Source organism: Lagopus muta, chromosome 5 (assembly GCF_023343835.1).
Source record: "Lagopus muta isolate bLagMut1 chromosome 5, bLagMut1 primary, whole genome shotgun sequence".
In the NCBI taxonomy this organism is placed as follows: domain Eukaryota; kingdom Metazoa; phylum Chordata; class Aves; order Galliformes; family Phasianidae; genus Lagopus; species Lagopus muta.
In genome coordinates this window covers 56,104,269-56,116,659 of record NC_064437.1, presented here as the reverse complement: position 1 = coordinate 56,116,659, position 12,391 = coordinate 56,104,269, and the positions used below count along the sequence as shown (strand labels likewise).

At 41.2% G+C, this 12,391-nt stretch overlaps 1 protein-coding gene across 1 annotated transcript in view; it reads right to left on the bottom strand.

Annotated features, from left to right (window-relative positions):
* Positions 1–11,822, bottom strand: part of ADD3 (adducin 3) — a 178,744-nt gene extending 166,922 nt beyond the window's left edge. The window contains exon 1 of the mRNA XM_048946180.1: positions 11,811–11,822. The gene's annotated coding sequence lies outside the window, so the exon portion shown is untranslated. The remainder of the gene's footprint in view (positions 1–11,810) is intronic.
* Positions 11,823–12,391: the final 569 nt, after the last annotated feature.

The window sequence follows — 12,391 nt, the reverse complement described above, 5'->3', positions numbered from 1 at the left end:
AATGTTCCCTGTTTGGTTTTCATGTCTGTTACGCTTCATCGTTTTTACAGCAGATGCATCACAGCAACAGACCTCCTGCCCTTCATTAATTTGATGATGAGGTGATCACATATTTACTAATTTTCTGGAATGGCAGTTATTTCGTCAAGTACGATTATTAATTTCCCTTTTGAATTTAGATTGCAATTTAAAACAAAATAAAGGCAAAAAAGACTCAAGAGAACCCCTTTTGCATTAGAAAACAGCGTTTCGTTCTGAAGAACACCAGTACCCATTTGTAAGCCCTCTTGGATAGGTTTCAATGTTAATATCCTCGGCTGAAAATGCTCGGTGATTAATAGCATTGACTGGCTAGTTAAATACACGATCAACCTGGGAGTAGTCATGCCTCTCAAGTAACAACAGTAATTGACAGAACGTTCAGCAAATAAAACTAGCTTAACGCTGTACTAATGTATAATTAAAACACCTGTAACTCTTTCCCCCACTGGGGATACAATAGTGTCACAGCGATGCTAATTGTTTTGGTGTTAAAAAACAGGTGACCGGATTAAAAGGGACTGTCTGTCTTCTTGAAGCCTCCCTCCCCCTCTGCCCCAGAAATAGCTGTGGTGGTAATTTTGTGGTTTATTTAGAGATGCCAGAGAACACAAGGCAATTTGAGCGTGCGGCTGCACCCACACATTGTGCCTGCAAACAGGAGGCGATGCATATTTAAAGAGCTGCTCCCTGGAGTCTTTCCTTTCTGCCTGAAACCTATCCCGCCTACGGCTCGGGGACATGAATTATTTACTGCCAAACAAAAAGCGAGGGTGTTTAGCAGTGACACCCAGGCTGTGTAAGTGGAAGTGAGAAAATCCAGCCTCTCATGGGCAGCTTCTTCCCTCCTGCTGGGCTGTTCTCTGCTGGGCATCGTGGAGGGTCCTGTGCCACCTCAGCACAGTGCAGTGCTGCCTTCCTGCTGTTCGTATGCAAGATACCGCCTTCATGTTCTTCAAACTTATCACCCTGCCTTTAATCCCCCTGCTCCGTCCCCTCTTCAGGCACAGCCTAGGAGGGATTTACTGGCAGTGCGCATTGAAATGGAGAGCACGTCTTGAGTTTCAAATGCTCTGCAGCGCCAGGTCCAGATCTTTCGCCATCCCTGAGTCAAAGGGAGGGGGGAAAGATTGACCCTCTATCTGTGCGTTACTCTGAGCTGCTAGACACAGCTAGAAAACAAAGCAGTGTGATGATCTCCTTTCCCATTCCACTGGCAGCACATTCTCAGTTATAACAGAATTACGATGTGCCGTTCCCTTGGTTTTGCTGGCACTGCAGCAGGTATTAATCAATGTGTGCTATCCATCGAACTATTTGTTTTATCCAGGTATGTTATTAACCTCCTTTCCATCAAACTAGCAAGGGCCAGAATTGTTTGGAAGAATGCGTGTGTTCACTGCTTTCACAGAGGGTATAATAAAAAAAATTAAAGATCCAAAAATCATTAGGTTAAGTTCACACCACTGTAAATCTTCTGCAGGTGGTGGGAAGGCCAGAGGAGGGCTGGAGGGATCCTCTTGGGGGAAATACAGGGGCTCTGTTTTGGAGGTCTGTTAGAACATGAGAGAATAGATATCAAAATAATTTCTTTTATTAATTAAGATAGCTTATAAGTCAACAACACAACTGGAATGAAAGCAGTGATGACACAGAACTATCAGTAGTAATGATTTGTGGTACAGAAATAGGCAGAGGGGCAAGAAGGGGACATGTTATATATATATATATAAATGCTGTGAAGAAATATAGAATCATAGAGGTTGGAAAAGACTTCTAAGATCATCTTGTCCAATCTGCATATATATAGTAAGGCATGTGTCTGGTCCTAAAGACCTTCCAGTGTTTGGATAGAAACAGAAAGACTTTTTTTCCTCATTTTTTCAAGAGTGTTATGATTAGGGCCAAGTGACTTACTGGGGGGTTAGATAGAGAGTCAGTAGGGTGTCCATAGTTGAGATCCAAGTGCTGGGAATTGTCTGCTTTCTTAGAATATGATTGGACACCTCTTTCTTTGGAAGGAAAACAGGCTCCAACAGAAATAAGTTAGCATCTCCGTAAATGGAGACTACTGGGAGGACACAGGGGAGTATAATGAGTATAAAGTGCTGAAATTATGGAAGTTGAGAAATTTGATTGATATTATGCAGTGATCAATTTATTAAGTTTCTAGGTTACTGTTAACTTATTGAATTGTACAATAAGTGAAAAAGATTTTATTTTTACATGTATTCAAAATTTTATTTGATTAAATCACAGTTCCTCATTTAATGCAATTCTTATCTAAAAACAACTCCTTTCCTCTCCTTTTATTATCATCATTCTCTGGCTGCTGCTTGGATGCTTTGTGCAGCACTGTTACAGAGCTGACATCTGTTGTGATGCATCTATTCTTACACATGGGCCTATCTCTAGTACCAGGCTGTGCCTTTTTTTTTCATGCGATTGTTCATGTTGATGTTTTCCACTGCTTTTTACTTTTTAAGTTAGCAAAAGGGAAGAAAAGGCATCATAAAACTTTGCTGTCAGCTTGTAAAGAACTACAACGTTATGAGTGGGAAAGTGGGAAAAGGCGCAAAGGGCCTATTGCTACAGATGCATGGCAGGAAAGACCTTCCACCTGCTGCCGTCATCCAGGTGAAGAATCATTCTAGAGCAGTCTGCTTTAGGCATCTGTGGCAATGTTGCAAGCTTTGGAACAAATTAAAAGCATGTTGAGAGGTGAAAATAGCAGGGGTCATCATTGTCATTGACCTTCAGGTCCGACAAGCTTTGGAAGTTTAATCTGAAAATTCTCCTGTTGGCTCAGTGTAACTTCACTGATGAAATCTGGTGTATGATGTTAAAGAATAAGGAATATTACTCTAGGTTCAGCGTACAGCCTTGCAAAACATCTGGTTTGCTAGGATTTTCTGTATGGTACACTGCCTCTTTTGAACAGATGTTTTCTGCACTGAAATCTTTAGGACTCCTTTTTTGCATTGAGGGTTCTTCAAGCATCGGATAAGAGTTGATTATAAGGGAGATCCACAGCATGTCATTAGCAATTTTAGTCTTGAATTATTGTAAGGGTTGAATTATTTTAATGATAGAGAGGGAGCTTGCCTAGCAGATTAGATCAAGGCAGATCCTAAACCTTGAATAAAACTGCACTCACATCTAAATTGCATGGCTTCAGTATTGACTTTATGGGCTGTAGGATAGCCCCTATGATGCAATGCTCTTTTGCATCCAACTTGCCATACAGTTAATGATTTAACACTTCTCAGCTGACTCGGTACAGGAGGTTTTATTTCTCTCCATGTGGCTCATGAGCAGATAAGCAGAGCTCTGAAAAATACACCTCATCTTTTATAAGACACTATCTTTCTAAGGGAAAAAAACCTGTGACATATCAAGCAGCTTTCAAGGGTGTTCTCCGTTAATATGATATGGTGTCTTGTTAAGAGTGATCTAGATATCCAGTGGATTTTTTGTTGTTGTTGTTGAATAATTAATATGAAGTGAAATAATTAATGAAATAATTAATATGCAGTGTCCAAGAAGTTTGTGACTGCATCTGGATCTAAGTGTGAAAAATGCTTCTAGAACCAAGCAGGAAGCACAGGGTCAAGTTATACCTAATCAAAACTGTATGCCCTGTGTCCATGTTGGCACAAACTGCATCGCTTCCCTGCTTCATCTGCGCTAAAATCTCAGAATCGGGCCATGATCCAACATCTGTAACTCTTATAAAAGTGATTTAGTGGCATGAGTGTGGAATCCTCCAAGGGTCTTCTGCTCAGCTAGCAGAGTTAAACCTTTATATGAGGGAAAAGTCAGCAAACCAAAGTGGCACAACCCAAAAGAAAAACTAGGAATAGAAATATCAACATGTTTTTCTATTGATATGAATTTAATACATGAGATGTGCTAGTAAATGAAGGGACCTTAAGAAAAAAGCCAGGGCTGGTATTTTGGAATTTTACATTTTGGGGAAGTGGTTTTAGAACATAGAAGAGGGATTTGGCCGTGGACCGATTAAAAGCCGGGGCTTGAAAATTGGTAGTGTTATGTATAATTACTTTTCCTACAATATCAGGAAATGATTTAAATGCAAATTAAACTGTGCTGCCAGAAGGTAGATGGATAGCATTGAAAAGAGCTATTTTAGAAAACAACGTAATTTTCAGAAAATTACCTCCCTTGTCCTGAGGAAAAAAAAAAAAAAGATGGCTGTGGAATTAGTGATACCAACAATGTTGTATCACCAAGATCAGTTAAACATACTCATTCTCCAGGACTTCGACTGCTATGAAATTCTTCTAAAATGAATATTAATGTTTGCCTAAGTAAGTCTGAAGGGAGACTTTTGATGTGAAAAAGTGTCCCTAGCTTTCTTGTAAAACAAAATATATACCAGTTAACACCAGCTGGCTGGGGGGCAAGTGGAAAATTGGGAAAATTCTAAAGCTTAAACTCTTATCCTGTTGGGTGAGCCAGGTTTGCCTAACTTTGTAACAATGCTGTAGAGCCATTTAACAATTTAGTTGAATATATCAGAGAAACCACCTAGGTCCCATACTGTGCTTCTCTGAGTTGCTTTGTGGAAGCCACAGGAGGTCCTTCTAGAATCTTCAAAAGGAGCAAAAGTATAAAGCAACACCTGAAAAAGAAATTAAATTTAGTTGGATCAAACCTTTCTTTGCTTACCCCTGGGAGATTAACAATAAAAAAAAGAATGCTTTGTTGTAAAACAACATACTTAAGGGATCAAGAACAAGCAATTCTGGTTAGTTTGCTCAGCCCGCTTTTCTACCAGCTTACAATGACCACAGTTGAGTGACGTTTGTTGTTACAAAGTAAGACTCGTTCATACAAATAGGCTTGTGAAAGAATGAGCCAAATGATTAAGCAGACACGGTATGAGCATGTGTGGAGAGGTGATGGTGTTAGCTACTGCCATGCTGGGCTTTCTGTCAACCCTGCTGTGCTGCGTCTGGGTTGCAGCTCTGAGCCAGGATTCCATATGTCCAGCATCCATCATCAAGGGCAAATTTTAAAAAAAGATTATAATTCCTTTTGGAACAGCAGTACACCTCATTTGGAAAAAAAAAAAAAAAAAGAAAGAAAAAAAAAAAGAGAGAGAGAGATTTGGATAGCTATAGGGTTAATACAGAACAGGAAGACTCAAGAGGTAAAGAGGGGGAAATCAGGAAGAGTTAAAGACCTCTGCAGAAGATGATCAAGAACTTACTGACATCTTAAAATGGAGTCCATACAAAAGATATGGGAAATTTTGAGGTTTGAGTTATGGCCATATCCCTGAAATTTGATGGGAGAGGGAGAAATAGTACTACATCTGCTCATCTTGCTTAAAATTAGCATTTGCACTCCCTTTATATACTTAAGAAAGCAGCAGGTGCACGAAATGAAGCAGAGTGGTGAAAGGAGAGTACTTTTATGTTGATTGCACGTGGTATGAATACTCTCAGAATCATAGAATTGTTTGAGTTGGAAGACACATTTAAAGGCCATCTGGTCCAACTCCCCTGCACTGAACAAGGACGCCTACAGCTCCATCAGGTGCTCAGAGCCCCACCCAACCTGTCCTCAAGCGTCTCCAAGGATGGCTATCCACCAAATCTCTGGGCCAATGCTGTATATAAATCTGTTTCAATGCTTCACCACTGCAGCAAAAATGCTGAGTCAGAACCTGAAACAATGATCAAGCTCCTGGTGGGAGGGCAGGACCAAGGCAGGGGAGTGCAGGTGCAAGCAACAGGTGCAAGCAATGTTCCTGAGTGACTGGAAGAGGTGGAGCCAGGATCCGACCCTTCTCAGATCTCATTTAAGGGTTGGCAGGGGAAGGTGTCTCTCGCTAGAGATCCTTGCTTTTTTGAGGCCTTCTGAAGGTAAGTAGATTCTGTCCTTTGTTTCTGTACTCGTAGTTGTTGCATTTGCGGAAGTCCTCATTTGCTGTAGCCTAGGGCTTTGCTACTCTGTTGTTGTTGCTGTGTTTTCCCTTGTGTTACATCTACTGTTATCATAATTTTTTTCCCCTTGTTCCCAAACTAAACCTCTGCTCTTTTAGTTTGAGACTATTACCCCTTGTCCTACCACAACAGAGCCTGCTAAAGAGTTTGTCCTCTTATTTCTTATAGCACTCTTTTGGATACTGAAAGGCTGCTATCAGGCTGAACAGCTCTAGCTCTCTTAGGCTTTCCTTGTAAGAGTGTTGTTTTATCCTTTGGATCATTTTATGGCTTTCCTCTGGTTAAACTCTAGCAGGTCCATGTCTATGTTGTATTGAGAGGTGCACACCTGGGTGTATTACTCCAGGTAAGGTTTCACCCACACAGAGTGGAGGGGCAGGATCACCTCCCTCATCCTGCTGGCTATGCTGTTTTTGGTGCAGTCTAGGATAGAGTGGGCTGCAGGGGCACATTGCTGGCTTATACTCATCTTGCCATCCATCGTTATGCCTTGGTCTCTTTCAGTAGAGCTGTGCTCTATCTTTACATCCTCCAGCTTGTACTGATAATGGGGGTTGCTGTGACCCAGGAATAAGACCTTGCACTTGGCTTTATTGAACCTCATGAGGTTCACCTGGGCCTACAGTTATGTAGGTCTCTCTAAATGGCATCCTATTCCTTGGGTGTGTTGGCCATACCACACAGCTTGGTGTCATCTGCAAGCTGCTGAGGGTGTGCTAAATCTCACTGCTGATGTTACTGATGCTAACAATTGAGTACTGACCCCTGGGGGTCACCACTTGTTGTTGATATCTGTCTTGCGTGCTGGGTATGTGCATGCTTATGCAATTACATGCAGCAAAATGTTTTTCTGGAGCGCATGATAAAGCACACATTTGCAAGACATTTCCTATACCTCCCAAGGAGCTTGCTGTGACAGCTGCTGAAAGATAAATGCCAGTAACAAACAGTGCTAGCCTAGCAACATTTTATGTAACTGTATACCTAGGAAAGCGGTTTCTTTATTGCCAGTGGCTTGCAAAAGGGAGAGAATATCTTGGACAAATTCTGTATCTTGCCTTGTGAGGTATAAATGTGCCCTGCATCTGTGTAAAGGGGACGTAGGACCAATCTTCCTTCCCTCTCCTCATTCCCCCATTTCCACCAGCCTGCACCTGTGTCTCCCTGGTATGCGTGTACCCAGAGGGTTGTGGGAGAGCGACTGGCTTTGTGTGTGTTTGGAAAACCTTCCAGTCCTCATTTCTGTGGCTTCTGACGGCATCTTGCAGGTTCATTGCACTGGGAGTGCCTTTACTGAGGGGGCGAAAACCTGCTGTAGAGAAACAAAACAATAAATGCTGATCAGGTTTGAAAGGCCAGCTGCACACCCCATGTTAACACACCTACTGGAGACCAAAGTTTAAACTGACACCTTGCATATAGAACAGCCTTACGTAGCACTGAGGTCTCTCTATGTCACCCTGGGAGGAGTAAGTAATTTAAAAAACATTATTCTTGCCTTAAGCCCATTATTATGCATAAAGAGCCTTCTTGCATTGGCCGCAAGTGCATGAATGCTTATTCACTGTGGAAATTAAACCACCTAAAAGTTAAGACTTTGCTTTCCAGAGCCTGTGGATGGTAGAAGGTGATGGATTCACTGCAGAGGGCTGAGGAGGCCCTTTGGTACCTGGGGGAAAGGCTGTGGAGCAGTGGTTTCACAATAGTGTTGTTATTTCCTGCTGTTCTCAAAGGATTATACTGAAAATGAGACCTTCCTGCCTTCCAAGAGGGTGCTTGGGAAATAAAAAGCTATAATTTGAGGGCATGGGATCGCTCAGTGAGAAGCTGTCAGCAATTTGTCCAGGGCAGTACTGAAGCAGGAATTGAGCTCCCTGCGATATGATGACTTGTGTTGACAAATCAGGTCCTTGTTGGAGGTTTTTGACAACTTGGCCCTGGATGGCTGTTCTCACAAGATTTTTGTTGTTTTGGCTTCTGGCTCTGACCTAAAAGAATTGGCAGAGGAAGGTCGTGTTTACCTAGAAATATATAAATTATAGAATTTCAATATGAGGGGGACTCTTTTGATGTGAAATATGGAATGTACTGCAGAGTCTGACAAGTTGTCATGGTAGAGCTTGTCCTTTGTTTAGCCCTGCAAGAAAAACGCAGCAGCACTTGGGCAGGATGGTGATAAACACAAGATGAATGCTGCCTCTGGTAGAGGGCTAGATAGAGCATTTCAGAGGATGCCCAAGGGTATTAGAGCTGAGAGAAAGCTTTCTGCCTATGCAACCAGGACAGAAAGCAACATTTCCTATTCCTTTTTGCCTCCTAGGTAGTTAGGCCTACCTGCCTTCTTTTAAAGAGTATTTTGGCATTTCTGGTTCAATATAATAATAAGAAATCAATCTCAATAGAAAATAATACTGTGGTTTTTACGTGGTGAAGTAGAAAAGAGAAAGCTTAGAGTTTCTTCCAAAGACAGAAAGGTTAACAAACTTATATTTAATTAGACATCTAGACATCAAGGATTGGTATGAAAGAGCTCCTTTTTATTTCAATTAGTCACAGAATATCTGATACATGATATTGGTGTATTGGTGCCTTATTGGACACTAAGGAAAATTCAGTGTTTATCAGTGCTGAAAAAAAACCCCACGAATGTTCACTGTTTACTGCCTTGGTACCTCCAGATTCTTTATGACCTCTACCCATTACACGGACCTGCTATCTGGTTTCAGGCTGTTCATTTAAGAAAAAAAAGAAAGTTGCTCATCCAGTCTGACCATGGGACAATTTGTATCTAGGGAGAAGCTGTGATGCAGCTTTTTTGCATCTTCAGTTTGTGCAAGCAATGAGAGATAGAGGACACGAAAGTTCAGGCAGTTCTTTGCTCTGAGCCAGGCATAGTGAGTGAGTGCTGTTCATCTCTTAATCACTGATAATGTGTGAAGCTCAGGTGTGAGGTGGTATCCATACTGTATAAGACCTTTGGCATGACACTAGGAGAAATTATGTTCAATATTGCTTAATCAGTAAAGATATCCTTTAATGACCTTCATATCTGAGAGGAGGAAAAAAAAAATCAGAGCGATAAAATAGCTCCTCTTAAAAGCTTAATTAAAATATGAAACCTTTGATTTCAGGCAATTAAACTAGACATTTTCTGCCTTTAAATTAAGTGTTCTGATACTCTCTAAACAGAATATGCTTATTGCTGGATCTGTCTTCAAAATTATAATAGTCGGGATTAGTAGAGCTTCAAATATGCAACTCAAAGCAAAGCTGACTGCAGATGAAAGGCAGAGTTTGCTTTTCAACACTAATGAGAGCTGAAGATGCCCTGCTGGTGGCTGTCAGCATTGGCTTATGCAGCTGAAGGACGTATGTCAGAAAGCCATGGAAATGCTGGAGAAAAAAAAATGATGGGGTGGTACTTCTCTGGAGTTAGATGGCCGAACATGGATATTATAAATTGTAGCAGCTGTGTACTGCTCCAGATTAAAATGTCTCTGTTGCCTTCAGGATGATCCCCATTCACTAAGCAACCTCCGTGGGGGAAGCTTTAGAAAGTCCTGAGTGAATCCTGAAGGCTTTGTTCAGGCTATTAGCTGAGAAACTCTTCTATGCCTGCTGCTTTCTAGCTCATCTAAAAGCTTTGTGGTGTTTACTGAAGAAAGAAGCTGAAAAAATAGTATAGAAGAAGCACAAAAGAGGGTCTGTATACCAGAGGCAGTGCTTACAGATATCAGTCCCTTTAAGTGACCTGTGAGCTTTGAGGTATCAATTATATACTATGAATAATTTAATGGGGAGAAAGATCAGGTGGTATTGACAAAAATAGCAAAATGGGAAGGAATGTCTGCAAAATGGGCAAGGTCACAGGATAAAGACTTGTATTTGAAATATTGGGTATAAATGAGAAATGAATAAATGTAGTGCTTGTCCAGTTGCCTCAAGGCTTTATTAAAACTGAGCGTATGTATGTAGGAAATTCTTCTGTTGAAGCAAATAGTTCTCAAGCTTCTTACAGTGGAAAGGGGGTGAAACTGAGACTGTGCTAACCCGTATGTGAGATGATCATCTAAGAGTCTTTAGGCTTACCATCATCCGGAAACAAATGACTGGAGTGTTCCCAGCTTTTGGTAGCAGCATGGTGTACTGCAGCCCCCAGGAAGTGTTGAAGTAGTGATAAGATGAGAGGTAACAGCTTTAACTTGTGCAACAAGTTGGATATTAGGAAAAATATTTTCTCAGGAAGAGTGGTAATGCATTGGCAAGGGTTGCCCAGAGGGGTGGTGAAGTCACTCTTGCTTGGGGTGTTCAGGAAAAAGGCTAGATGTTGCACTGAGAGGTGTGGTTTAGTGGCCATAATGGTGAATGGGTTGGAGTTGGTCTTTATCTTAGTGGCCTTTTCCAGCCTTAAAGATCCTAAGATTCTACAATTCTACCTCACAGCCAGGTGTGGGCTGCAGTGTACCCACAGCTCACCTGTGAGGTGGATCCCCTTGTCACAATCATTGTGGCTTTTGCCTTCGTTTACTACAAAATGATGATCTCTTTCTAATTGCCATTATATATTTAGGAACAACCAAGAAAATACGACTTTTTTCCCCACGTGAGCTGTTCACTGTTCAGCCTCAATGTTTAGTTGACGGTGGAGGGAAGAGATGGGCTTGGTTGTCACCAGAACTAAGCTGTGGAAAATTGTTTTACCTGCCTAAAATCACTGTAATTGCTGAAGTCCTTGTGTTTATTCCCTGCTCTAAAACATGGAACAGCAGCGTGCTAGGCAATTAAATAGCTGTCATGCCTTCTCCCAGACCTAGAAGCACTTTGGGGATGGAGATATATGACACGATTTGTACAATCAGTTAGTAAAAACTTTGTAAAGCACTTTGGGATTCATCTGAATGAAAGGCACCATCATAAATGTAAAATCATTCTCATTATCATTAATATTCTTTTATGAGGGACCTTATCAAAAGCGTTTTGAAAACTCAAGCAAGTTATATCCACCAGGTCACCTTTATGTACTATTTTATTAACTTTTCAGATGAGGGATTGCTGTGACAGAATAATATTTCCATATGGAAACTGAAGAGGGGTTTCTCTATTGTCATTTATTTACCTGTATTATGACATTACGGGCTACAGCTGAGGTTGAACTCCCACTGTGCTAAAGGTACATAAAAGGAGAAACTATCTTGAAAAATATAACATTTAAATGAAGTTGCTGTTTTCATCTGTGCTTAGTGGTAGATTCCTTCCTTGTCTTTCAAGGGGCATCTTGCACTGTAAGGGAGATGTAAGAGGGGCACTTTGTTTGACAGGTTCACTGTTGTGTAGTTTGTTTTCCCTATGGGTTGGGCTGGTACTAGCTAGCCAGGCTGATTTACTGCCCTGGAGAACTGGTGACCACATAACTCGTTCCTCAGGTCCTGTTCACCTTCCACAGAAGTTAATCACCACTGAAGTCACTCTCTAATTTCCCACAGAAACCAGCACAGACAAGGAAGGGGATCTCTTCTGTTACATCTGTACAAATAACTCAGGCCAAGGACTTCTGCTTCAGCATCTTCTGTTTTTCAGCCTCTTTCCTTCCCCATGAATACAGGTTTTTGCTGAAGAAATGTCTGATTTGTACACCTGATTGCGAGTTATCACAGAGTAGTGTCTTCCAGCAGATGCATATATTTCAGTTAATTAGGTACAATAAATCTGTCACATTACAACAGTGCTTTAAAGTTCCCCTCATTACATGCCTGGTTGGGGGTTTAGTTTTTATTTTCTCTTCTGTATCAGAAATACCTTGATTTTTTTTTTTCTTTTTCTTCTATAATCCTATGCTCTACACCCATTTTCTTTCCAGTCTGCCCTTTATTCTAGCTTATGTTCTGCTCTTCAGTCAGATACCACTTTTTATTTTTAAAAGGGTGTTCATTTCCAATAAACTCCATTCAGCCATGCGGATTTTATCCTTTCTGTTACATTTTCAGTGCAAAGGTCCAACTACCATCTGCTTCTTCAACACACATTCTTAAATAGCCTCTGGACTCATAACATTAGCCAAACTCACCCTTGGAACAACTGCTGGGGCTGCTGGAGGAGTTACTCCAGGAACAAATTTGCAGTATGTTGTTAAAGTGTTTCACTTTGCCCTTGAGCGGGCTGTTAATCATTTTTCTCATAGATTTAAAATCTGGCCTTTTAAAGTTCACCCTCACTGCATTACCCCTAGGAGAGTAACCTTCTATTATGATATCAAACCTAATTGCATGGTGATTATGATTACCCAGTGGATTTTTTTACTCTCACCTCCCTTAACTCCTATGCATAATTTAGCACCGCGCTGAGACTCAGTTCCTCCACCAAAGGTCTCCCCTGAAAAG